An 8,081-nucleotide genomic window follows, 5' to 3' on the forward strand; every position below is an offset into this window, starting at 1 on the left:
TCAAGTCATCACCTACGTCTGATCGGTGCTAACTGGCTTGTCAAGCGGGGATTATAAACGCCACCTGGAACCATCTGAAAACATCCAACATCGTGACCTCACACTCTCCGATACATCAGCGTCACCTGTTTCAATCAGACATGGGTCAAACCTATTTTTATTGGATGATTAAGCCCATGTGGAGAACCAGATGAGAGGGTTTCCGATTCTAACACAGGACCAACTGCATCAGGCTGCCAATCAGTCATGACAGAGATTTGCATTTCAAATATCTGAAATGAAACAACTGACACATGCAGCCTGTAAGTGCTGCGGTCTTTATGAGTCACCCTTTTCCGCATGAGTCATTTATATCTCCAGCCAGCTCCTGATGAATCTCTCACCAACAAGGCAGGGGTCAGTGAAACACACTGTGGATTGGATGACGCAGTGTTTATTTGTGTTGGAGGTGTGTCAGTGTACAGTATGTATGGAGTCAGGGGGGTTAAGGAGTAGGATGATGGTTTCACCAAACAATCAGAACGTGTAACGAACATGTCAGCTAGCTGTGTAAAGAGCTTGAAAGAGAATTCCTGATTTAACTTTTGTAGCTCTGGCAAACTAGTTTAATAGTTATGATAAGTTGTACTAACTTAAACAGGTTTTAGATTGGAGAGGGGGGGCAGACTGAAGTCAAACAAAAGTGATATTGATGTTTTTTCTTTTATTAATGGTAAATAATATATCACAATTCCAAAGAAAAAGGTTACATTAATGTATTTTGAAGAAGTATCTCAAGAAGTATCTCATCTTTATTTGATATATTATTATATACTGCCTGTACTGACAGACAACTTCAACACGCAGCAGAACCACAGCGATTACTTTGTTTTCCTAATAGATCATAACTGAAATTAAATGAAAATGAACTCCAGAGGTGGGGGGGGGGGGGGGGTCTACTGGGATGTACAGGGGGCTATATTAATACAAATTATAATGTGGGATTTGTAACAAGTGCAACTGAAAGTCAAACTAAGGAAAACAGTTCTAGGACAGAGAGGCAGAAAAGCATTGATCATCTAGTTTGATGTTGTTTCTAGTTGTAAGAGTAGCAGTTAGTGAAGTAGGAACAAACATGTCAATGGGTGGATCAAAGTCCATTAGGTATTACATAAGCACTCTCAATCAATCGCTGACACAATTAGGCCACTCAAGCCTGTGTGTGTGTGTGTGTGTGTGTGTGTGTGTGTGTGTGTGTGTGTGTGTACTTGGCAGCACACCACCTATTGTGTCAACACAACCGCTGCTGAGGTCTAATCTTTCTAACATCTTGAAAGTCATACAACACAAACAGGGAAGTTTGTCCTTTAGTGTCAGTGATGGTGATTGATTATCAATATTAGAAAATTGCGTTATCAGTAGGAATTATCTACAAAATACAATACATTTAATTATTCCTTTTACCTATGTTGCAAAACCTGCCGGTTTAGATGTCGCATTACAGATTTGAATTGGCTAATGTGATTTCCATCACCCAGGTACCACTGCAGACAGGAAAGAATGTGAGTTCTGCAGAGGGCAGGGTTGTTTGTGTGGCTGAGCTCCCCCTCAGCACAAAGGTAGGTGGGGAGAGAACAAACGGACACAGGAGACCAGCCAATAGCCAACAATAAAAAACAAAGAGGCTGCTGGGTCCGTTTCCTTCAGGTCATGAAAAACAGTGGAAATACTGATATGTGACCACGATGTTGAGATGCCACTTGTGTAATGTTGTGCTTTCTAACCACGATGTTTGCTGAAATATTTTTACATCTCACGTATCTTCACTGGGGAGAAAAGAATCCCTGTAAAACCCCAAAACGAGTGGTTCCCAACCTTTTTGGCTTGTAAACCCCTTAAAAACACAGAGATCAATGTCAAGTTGCCATATAAAAATGTATGTAAAACTATAATGTCTTTGACACACACACACACACCAAACAAGAAGCGGTTACCATGGTGAGGAGTGTAAAGTTTGGCTTTTTCTGCACAGCCAGGGTCTGTTGTTGATTCACCTCATCAGAGCTACACATGGTGTCATTGACAAAGAAAAACAGAGCGGGGCTTTCTAAAGGTCAGCTCACATCCCAAGGAAAGGAAGGATATAGGGTGTGTGCGTCCATGCAAGGTATATGTGTCTCTTTTCCTACTATGATCACAATGACATACAGTATGTTGGCTGCGGGTGATGGGTCATTCTTTCTGTCCCACGAAACCTTCGGACAATCTAACAGAGGAACCTGTGTTTATCAGAGGAACCAATCGACTCAGCTGATGTACTTACAAGATGACCATTGAGACAGAAGAGTTCAGTTCTCTTCCTCCGGTGTCCAGCTCCTGAACTTCACCTGGTCCTGAAAACAAATCATTAACTTAGTCACCAGAGTGTGATGGGAAGTTTGACTTCATTTTACAGCTTTAGTTTCCTTTTCCTCAAATTCACACCAGTCCACTTGTATATTTTCTTAAATGCTTGAAATCAACAAAACACAAATAATCGAACTGGCTGCATGAGACAAGTGAATTTGTTGCACAGCAAGTGACATACATCTATATTCAATTATTTCCAATAACAAACGTGAAAGTATGTGGTTAATGCAAAATATAAACTGCAGGACTCGATGCTCATTACATTCCATGTAAGCAATTCAAAGTGAGGCAACTAAAACACTTAATCTGCCACAATAGAGCATTGTTTCTGTGACCCACATCGGCCTACCCAGCCTACACATAACTAAGGTCTGTGAGAAAACCCAGTAGCTCTGCATTACAATAATGAGTAGAATGTGTCTCAAATGCCCTCAGGAACTAGAGATTGGTGATTTGACCATATATATCCTGACATATACATATTTCTGCTGTTTATACACCGTTTATACCAGAGTAGCTATCCCCGTTCGATATTTCTGGGTGTAGTAGCTATTGGAGCATTCCGTGTCAAATCATCTCACTTTCTCACACCGTCACAGATCTTAATGAAAGCATGCTGATTTTATCATATAAGACACGCTGGGAATTGAAATTGCATGCGTCTCGTATTGCAGTTAAGGGAGATCTGGGCTAACGACATCTGGACTTTTTGGGGGAACACTGTGACTTTGACTGGCCATATCTCCATTAATAGAAGTCACAGAGGAAACAGTTCTCTTGTCATTTTAGATAATAAATCTGGTCCATATTTATTTAAAATGTCTGCGATGCAAAACTATGTTTCAATGTCGAGGTGGTGATCAACCTTTAAGCTGCAGTGGACTTTCTTCATTTCTGCTCCTTCAAAGCCTTTGATGCAGCAGTTGTGTCTTTGCTTGTGCTGTAAGACTTTGGGAAGACATTGTGTAATTGGTGCCAGTTTTGAGGCAAAGGGGCGGACACAGCAAACAGAGATCTGATTGTGGGGTTTTCTGTTTATTGCACTTTGTATTAAAATTAACTTGTGAATAAAAATATTGAATGTAGAAATTTTGTACATCAAATTAAATACGGTGATATCATGATTTTATTGTTCTTTTTATTTCCCAGCCCTTTCAATGATATCCAAGAAACAAAAAGCCAGACTTTTCACGCTCTGTTCATTAAATGATTATTTTGTGTCAATCCATGCCAGCTTCTTTTCCTTCTTTTTTCCCCCTTTTGTGAAACAATGTCTTTTGCATTGGTTTCTTACAAACCACCATTTCTCAATAAGACAAAAGGGTTGTGCAAACTGTACTCGAGCCGCGCACATCTTGTTGCAGTTACTTCTAACTGCCAATAGAGGTTGATAAAAGGATTAGATAACAAGCCCCTCCGTGTGCCTTTATTAGACAATTCGAAGAAGAGAAACCAACAAGATTGTGAGATAAAGTGGAAGCTGTTCTAACAAAGAACCTGCAGCAGATTTGGCTTGAGACTGTTGTTTAACAAGATACACACCTGAGACCACGGAGCCTCACAGATGCTTTTAAATGAGCAGGTCTGCAGATCTATGTGTGGACGAGAAGACCAAAGGACAATTCAAAGCTTGTTTTCAGAAAACTTGTGATCTCAAACCTATGTGGGTGCACATCCAAAAGGACACACAGCCACTTAAAAGCATGGTGTTCCACCCCAGTGGTCTTTATATCGTCATGTTTTTCTGCGCCGTTTGTTCTCAAGTTACAGGTTACAGAAATACCAAAATGCAGAAAACATCCACTCCTAAATCCTTTACCATGTGACATTTAGGGGATTTTGCTTTTGGTTTTTCAAACAGTACTGTCTGTAAGTACAAATCAACTCTGACCCACAAGTTTTTGGGGGGATTGATTTACTGGAACAAAAAGAGGTGGGGTTGTTTTGAGGATTATAAACCAATAAATCATCCCTGTTTTGCATGTTTTTGTTTGAGGTCATGGCAACCAAGCCCACCCAAATCATATTTCCAACATACGGCAGCTAATCATTGAACACTCATAGACATAAAGCACAGAACACCCCCCCCCCCCCCCCCCCCTTATCTATGTTCAGGTGAAGCTTCGTTTCACCACCAGCAGGAGAGATTTACTGAGCATCTGCTTCCAATAGTTTCTTAACCTCCCCCCCTTCCTCGTCCACTGAGGGGGTCTGTGGGAGGAGGACCCATTGGACCCATCTGAAGACCAAGCCCCAGCTCTCCGGACCAGGGCCCCCAAAACAATGATGTAACACCCAACAGGCTTATATAACTAACTTCTGCTGGCAGTTTCTCACTCTGAAACACGGAAGGTGGAGACCCTGGGAACACTCACAACAAATAATTACACTGGACTCCTCTTGCGTACACATACAATGGAACAGTGGATGGATCACATTTAAGTGTTGACACACCAAAGTTTTAAAAAATACGTCAAATAGCCTATGCCAAGCTTTCTCCATGGTTTCTAATATATCTAAGTCTTAACTATGCACAGTGCACACGGTCTTTGGTCAGCAAAGCTTCACATTGACCATCTATGGTGTCTCTCACTGTGGTCTGGTCCTTTTTCTCCATTTTCTCCAGTCGTGTTTCTAGTCCTTTCTACTGCATAAATGCTCAAGAGTTGCTTTATACATGCTCTGAACTCTGGATAATCTCCTGACGTTTTCCAGAGCAGCTGTATGTGAGAACGAAAATGTCCAAGTGAGAAGCTGCAGACTTTCCCCAGCCAACCCCGTGGAGGATGTCCGAATGAGCCCATGTGAGAATAAAGAAGGTCCTCGGGAAGATTTACTGCGAGCGAGTGAGCGTGTTAAAGATGTCCCTAACACACGTCAGACTAAATATCTCCACAGTGGAAATAAAATATTACGTCCTGCCTCGTGCATGCTGCTCCACCCCTCAACTAAACAAGGGATTTCTGTGTTGTTGTGAACGTGTCTGAGTAGAGAATCGAAAGCTGTGTTTTTCATTAGTGAAAGGGAAACTCTGGAGAAAGTCCGGACCAAAAGGTGTGGACATTCTCCCTAGTTCATGTCTGAAGACGGCTAAATGTTATTAGAAGGGCATCCTCCCAGCAGTGAATTATTCCTTCAAATGGCCCAATATGCACTTTATTTTTGTACGAGGTTCATATCAAGTGCATTTCAGTTCAGTGGGTTCACTGCTCAGTGACACTACGCAATGCAAATATTTTTCGGAATAAAGTGAAATGGAAAATGTTAATAAGGTCGTTTTTACACAATTTCTCTGCAGACTTATGTATTATATTGAATTGTATCGCAAAATAGCATGATATATCCCATTGTGACCCATGCACCATGATATTGCTATTGCAGAAAAATATATCAGGACAATTATATTAAATTATATCAAGACAATAAGTGATCGCCCAGCCCTACCCATAACAACAACTTATTTTGCAGGCTTAGGCTGCGAGGGTCAGACTGATAAGCAGACCTTCAACATGGAAAAGGAAATGGCTCTGTTTTGACTGCATCTGTGGCAAAGGCAGCCATGTCCCATTTAAGGAGGAACATGAGGGATGAATGGAAATTATAACATACAAATTTGGAGTAAGTCTTAAAAGTAACTCCACAATTTTGATCAGATGTTGATGTATCTCAAGCTTGACAACAGTCGGCAAAGCATCATGAACAAAAGGGAAAAGATTCCTGTTGAAAGTCATGAGAACATCTGAATCGTGTTTATCCACCGCAGATTCTGTTATACCTGATCCACTGTGGTAAAACAGTAACAAAAGTTGCCCTTCGGACCTGATTCAGTTAAGTCAGTTTTTAATCAAAAATCTGTGGGAATGCACAAATTGTGAAGTGAACTGGCTTGATCGATGTAGAGCAGATGTGTGGAGAGAAACCAGGGATTATTAATTAGCCGAGGCTTGTTTATTTTGGCAGATCATAAACACCAGACTACCTGCCAAATAAGAAGGAGACGACACTTGAGCAGTGCACTCTGTATGTGGGTTGTTGTTTGTATAAACCATTTTCTATTATTAGACTAAATATGCACTAGATTTTTGGGTGCACTGTAAAAACTTGCAGTGCAATTGTGTTCTAATCATACATTGCTGCAGATCATTGTGAGATAAAGTGATTTTCAGAGATGAGGAAACGCAATCTTAAAAACGTGCATCGCGGCAGTATTCTTACATCTACCACACCAGACCCCTTAAGGAAAAGCTTATTTTAAAAGTTGCTTTGCCAATTATCACCGCTACAGAACACATAAAGGGGAGTCTTTACATGTTACAGGAGTCATCGCCACCCTCTGGTAAATTCGGCTGGCAAATAATCCACTATGCGGCACTTCATCTTAAAATACTCTAAATTTTATCATTTACTCAGCAGTGGGTGACAGCTGGTCCCTGCGTGATATAAGTACCAATCATAAAAGTCTTAATTTCGCTTCGGCATGCGCTGCATGGTGTGCGAGATACATGCCGGAGTAAAAAAACAACATATTAAATGACAAGTTTAAAGATAGGTGATATTCAATTTGCACCGAAATAGTTGGGGACTCAATTATGACGTTTTGTTAAAAGAAGTGTGGCACCGCGTCCTCTCCCTCTCCCCGGCAGACCACTGCCCTGTCCTCGTTGCTGTGGTATTAGGTGTCATGCACCGTGTAACATTATACATATCTGGCGCCGAGAGATAATAAAATAGTCTATTGTGGCCTCGAGTCTTCGGTTTCACGAGTTTAAAAAAAAAAACGCAAACTCATCGCTGCACATTTCCCCTTTACTTTCCTTAATTGAGGTGATGTGAGCCGGTGTGGAGCGGATGAATTAGTCCCCACCTGCCGAAGGATGATGTCCTCACCTGGACGTGCAGGCTCACACTAAAGTGGTCCTTTCAAAAAAAAAAATCCTGTTTTAAATATAGCGTCCGTAAACACCACGCGAGATCAAAGGCAACGCGCTTTGTTTGCAAGTTGCATTCACGGACTTAAAACTTTATAAAAACTTTTTTTTTTTCCTGCAGTTGTACCAAAATCCACCAGACTGACAAAATGTCCCAATTCCTCCGCACGTTGGGAAAAACAGCGAGAGGTTTAACTTTCCATGCACAAAACATTCAGTCCCACTCACTCACCGATGCTGCTCTGCAGGAGACGACTCGTTTCGAATGGCTGTTAAACCAACACGCTCCTGTAAGATCCCGCAGCGGACACACGGACACTGACACGCACACTGACACGCACACTGCACTGTTACTCACGAAGACCCGCTGCAGCCCACCGCGGTCATGTGGTCCTTCGTTTGCGAAAACCCCGTCACACCAGCCGCAGCTTGAAAAGTGATACGTGTCTATTTGTGGTGTTACGGTACATGTGCTTGGAGTGAAAAAAAAGTTGAGACTTTATTGTCCCCTCTTATGGACGTTTGATAAAATAAGTAAAAACGGTTTCGCTTTCCACCCAACACATTAACAAGTATAATGGAATGGAATATTAAGAAAATGAAAGGCTACATTTTCATTATGACATTCATATCTTGCTTATGAAATATTATTAAAAAAGATCCTTAAGAGATGACAAAAAATAATTTCACCTCACTCTTGATCAGGATGACCCCACGTTCTCTGTTTTTCGTTTTTAAGTAATTTCACTGCAGACATTTTGAGGA

At 41.3% G+C, this 8,081-nt stretch overlaps 1 protein-coding gene across 6 annotated transcripts in view; it reads right to left on the reverse strand.

The window, feature by feature from the left end:
• Nucleotides 1-7,676, reverse strand: part of svila (supervillin a) — a 75,170-nt gene extending 67,494 nt beyond the window's left edge. For 2 of the 6 annotated variants that reach the window (XM_034572201.1, XM_034572200.1), the window contains exons 1-2: nt 7,549-7,676; nt 2,303-2,372 (exon numbers count right to left, since the gene is read on the reverse strand). The gene's annotated coding sequence lies outside the window, so the exon portion shown is untranslated. The remainder of the gene's footprint in view (nt 1-2,302; nt 2,373-7,548) is intronic. The other 4 variants (XM_034572199.1, XM_034572197.1, XM_034572196.1 and 1 more) reach the window with 3 other exon arrangements.
• Between the last annotated feature and the right edge of the window lie 405 nt (nt 7,677-8,081).

The sequence above is a fragment of the Hippoglossus hippoglossus genome, chromosome 20, assembly GCF_009819705.1.
Source record: "Hippoglossus hippoglossus isolate fHipHip1 chromosome 20, fHipHip1.pri, whole genome shotgun sequence".
Taxonomy (NCBI): Eukaryota; Metazoa; Chordata; class Actinopteri; order Pleuronectiformes; family Pleuronectidae; genus Hippoglossus; species Hippoglossus hippoglossus.